Source organism: Pan paniscus, chromosome 4 (genome assembly GCF_029289425.2).
Source record: "Pan paniscus chromosome 4, NHGRI_mPanPan1-v2.0_pri, whole genome shotgun sequence".
Lineage (NCBI taxonomy): Eukaryota > Metazoa > Chordata > Mammalia > Primates > Hominidae > Pan > Pan paniscus.
This window is the reverse complement of record NC_073253.2, coordinates 83,646,435-83,651,014: the sequence shown is the minus strand read 5'-3', so window position 1 is coordinate 83,651,014 and position 4,580 is coordinate 83,646,435. Positions and strand designations below refer to the sequence as shown.

The window sequence follows — 4,580 nt, the reverse complement described above, 5'->3', positions numbered from 1 at the left end:
ATTGCCTCTTGTAATAATTCATTTCCAAATGCCTGCAGCTCTGTGATGAATTTATTTTTATCATTTTGTTTGCCCAATTTTGTTGATATTGTTTTCTGTTTATTTTTATCTGGAGAAAAATACATTTTATCAAACTTTCAGTTTCTCATTACTGATGATTCATCTCTATTTGTTCTTCTTAAATTCTCTATGTCTCTGACTCAATGTTTTGATAAACAGTGATGGAATATTTTCTTGCCTTATTGATTAGTTTACCTAAACACTGCATGAGTACACTTTCTATTGTGTACTGTTCGTTGAAATATTTCTGTGTCAGTCTGCACCTATTAATCCATTGTTTAGCGTGTGTTTTCTGCAAAAAGGACCAAAGCAACTATGTGCATCATATATGAAAATAAAACTAATTTATATGTTTGAGTGAATATATTAATATCTTAAGACACCAAATAACTAACCACGAATGTTTATTTAAAAAAATTCTAACTTCAATATAAAATGGTTCCAACTTTAATTTGTGCCCCATTATATTCTGCACATATTTCTACATATCATTATTAAATTAATTATGTCACCATTATATTTCTTGAAAAATTTTTTAATATCTGAAGAGATTCAGAATCATTTATATAACAATATATTTAAATGTCAATAAGTATCTTTGAAGTTAATGCCAGTATTTATATATCTTTTTTAGTTTAATATATGAAATAAATTTGACTTATTACTCTCCATTACTTTGTTACTCAGTGACACTTGTATTCTTGTTTTGTAGAAAAGACTTTACTCTTCAATTTAAAAAAGAAAGTAAATACATTTTATGTCATAAAATGCATTTTGTAAAGATTTTTAAAGTATGTTTAAAACTATTTAAAAAATAAAAGTATGTTGAAAGTGTGTAGTTAACAATAAACTTGTACACAAGAAACATTATTTCACTTTAAATAATTTTATCTTCCTATGGAATAAGTGGACTTATTTTTAGAAGTATATTTACTGATGGCATTTCTTTTATAAGCATGAACCAAATATGGTGTGCCAAAAGAAAATGTAAAATTCATGCTTAATTATCTCTATGAGACAACTAGATATGAATACAAACTTCGTTATTTCCACAACAGTCACTGAACATGTTCACTGCACCTGGGGCTGTTTAGATGCAGGGAACCCAGGGCAGAGAGAGCAAATATTCTCATGCTAAATAACACCTAGAATTAGGAATATATTTGTTACGTATTTATCAACGCCTTGGTAAATATCCTTTAATGGTGACTATTCTAGAATTCACATTTCCAAATAAAGCCTGTTACTTTTCAAGTATGCAGTACCTTTATCTTGGATAAGTCAAATAAATTTTTATATATATAATATATATAAATCAAATGTTAAATATATATTATTTAAACATATATTATATGTTTTAAACTTCTTTGTGATTTTAATTTCATAAGATCAAATTATTCAAACAATTTAAGTATGAAACTACTTAAGATTTTAATAACTATGATCCTGGAAAACTCACAAAATCATCTTGATATTCTTAATTTGGGCAAAATAATATTGAATGTCCATTATTTTTCTTTTTTTAATTTTAATTTTAATTTATTTTTTTATTATACTTTAAGTTTTAGGGTACATGTGCACAACGTGCAGGTTAATTACATAGGTATACATGTAATAAATAAACAATCATGTGAATTTGTTCTAAACTGCATATTTTTAAGTGAATATGTAACTTAAATTTGAGATGAAAATATTTTTGATACAGAATATGGTAATTTTACAAATAAAAGTGAATAAAATAGTTAAACTAGTTTATACTGCCCAGTAATATCAACTTGTTTTTTTAAACAACAATCATTAATTTTTTAAAAAATCTATTCAGATATGACAATAATTTTTTTCTTTCATAAAATCTTAAATATTCACAACATTGTGAGTTTGGGAAAAGAAAAACAAAGACAAAAAAATGAAGAAAAGTGATCAAAAGACAAATTCAAGCACAGAATAAACACAGTCTATTAATAAGCCTGCCTAGCCCTGTGGCTGTTGCTAGAGTGCCAGGCCCTCAGCCTCATAATCAGCAGTTCAAAATCTCCTCCAGTTTCAACATGCCCAAGGGGGGATTTTGGCGACCTCAAAGAAGACCTGGTGAGAATACTTGGAATACACAGTCTTGAACCTATCATAGGAATGAAAAGTCAGTAGGCTGTTTAGGTGCCTGACCAAGTGGTGAAGCTCAGAGGTCTTGGAGCTACTGTAATATATAAGGGTGGGAGCTCAGTGTCTGAGCTTCTTCATGTAGTGGGCCTGGAGGAAGGAGCCAGCAGCTAGCTTGGAAGCTCTCTCCAGATGTAGTATATTCCTGCATAGTCATCTCACATATAAAGCAGGATAAGGTCAATGTCTTCATGTTGGCATGGATACACCTAGCATATCTGAGCAAAAAATGGTAGGCAATGGGAAAGTTGATGTCAAATTTGAGGATTTGCAGGATGTTGATTTCCATGGCAAGCATCTCATGTCACTGATAAATACCATCACAGAGGTACAGGAGGTCATCCACACAAGATGGGCAGGGTTCTTCAAATTTTGCTGCCATCAAAAAGGCAGTGGGACCAAGGAGTTGTAACCCATCCTTCTTGCACACTACCTCCATGAAGTAGTGATACACTGGCTTCAGTACCAAGGACAAGGTCTCCTGGGTCATCTCAAAAGAAATCTGCATCTTCCCCAACCAGTCCACAAGAATGACCCTCATGACACTGTTGATGTCAGTCTGCCTGTTTATGTGTTTTTGTAAGTATAAACTTTTCCTCTCTCAGATTCATGTAACTGGAGATTTCCTTGGTATATATTGAGTTGAAAAATGGATCACTACGGTCCTTGTCAATATCTTCCAGTGGAGTCATCTCCTTCAATATTCTCTTGACCTTTAGTGAGTAAGGTTTATTGGAAGCACATTCGCATGCACTGAACGTGGTGGTGGTACTGGACTTTCCCATGCTGGACATAGTGGCAGTGCTGTACTTGCCTGTTCTTGATTCAGGGGCAGTGCTAGACACATATGGTTGATCCCAACTTGGGGGATCAAGAATGTTTTGAGAAAGGTGTCTTCGTTGCAGGTAGGAATCTTCTTTTTTTTTTTTTTTTTTTTTTTTTTTGAGATGGAGTCTCACTCTGTTGCCCAGGCTGGAGTGCAGTGGCGCTATCTCGGCTAACTGTGGGCTCTGCCCCCCGGGTTCACACCATTCTCCTGCCTCAGCCTCCTGAGTAGCTGGGACTACAGGCGCCCGCCACCACGCCTGGCTAATTTTTTGTATTTTTAATAGATACGGGGTTTCACCGTGTTAGCCAGGATGATCTCAATCTCCTGACCTCGTGATCCGCCCGCCTCGGCCTCCCAAAGTGCTGGGCCTTGCAGGTAGGACTCTTCTGTAGGCCAAAGGCTCTTTGAAGGACAACTCCTTCTTAGTGGTGCATTTCTTTTTCTTTTCTTCTTTTCTTTTTTTTAGATGAAGCCTTGCTTTTGTAGTACAGGCTGAAGTGCAGTGGCACGATCTCGGCTCACTGCAGCCAAGGTTCAAGCAATTCTTAGGTTCAAGCAATTCTCCCGCCTCAGCCTCCCAAGCAGCTGGGATTACAGGCGCCCGCCACCACGCCCAGCTAATTTTTGTATTTTTAGTAGAGATGGAGTTTCACCATTTTGGCCAGGCTGGTCTCAAACTCCTGACCTCAGGTGATCCACCTGCCTCAGCCTCCCAAAGTGCTGGGATTACAGGCATGAGCCACCGCCCCCGGCCTCAGTGGTGCGTTTCTTATTCAAAGCTATTATCACATTGAAAAGGAATTCCTCATTGAGGGTAGGCTTCTCCTACAAGGCTGATGGCTCTTGTTTAGTATGCAGTATTACAATCACAAGTTAAAAATTAGAATTGTTTTAAACAACCTCATTAAAAAGTGGGCAAAGGACATGAACAGATGCTTTTCAAAGAAGACATATGTGTGGCCAACAAGCATGTGAAGAAAAGCTCAACATCACTGATCATTAAAGAAATACAAATCAAAACCACAATAAGATATCATCTCACGCCAGTCAAAACGGCTATTTTTAAAAAGCCAAAGAATAACAGATGCTGGTGAGGTTGTGGAGAAAAAGGAATGCTTATAAACTGTTGGTAGGAGTTTAAATTAGTTCAACCATTGTGGGAGAGTGTGGCAATTTCTCAAAGTCCTAAAGGCAGAGATATCATTTGGCCCAGTGATCTTATTACTAGGTATATACCTGAAAGAATATTAATCATTGTATTATAAAGACTCCTCTTTTATCAGCTTATAATTTTCAAAAGGTTAATATAATTATTATACAAATATAAAATAAGAATGCACCAAATATTTTATTTAACTCTGTTAATGAGGGCAAAATAAGATGTTATGATCAATTTAAGAAGTTCTGGAGAAATTGTATAAATATATCTCAAAAACAAACAAGTATATAAATACAGACAGAGAGACATTTTACAGAAAGCGTTAGGCTAATATTGTTAGGTTCAATACAAAAGTGGATATGTCTTCATGCTTTA

General features: G+C 35.0%; 1 pseudogene; it reads right to left on the bottom strand.

The window, feature by feature from the left end:
• Window positions 1-1,830: 1,830 nt before the first annotated feature.
• On the bottom strand, window positions 1,831-3,948 carry LOC103784534 (G2/mitotic-specific cyclin-B3-like; annotated as a pseudogene).
• Between the last annotated feature and the right edge of the window lie 632 nt (window positions 3,949-4,580).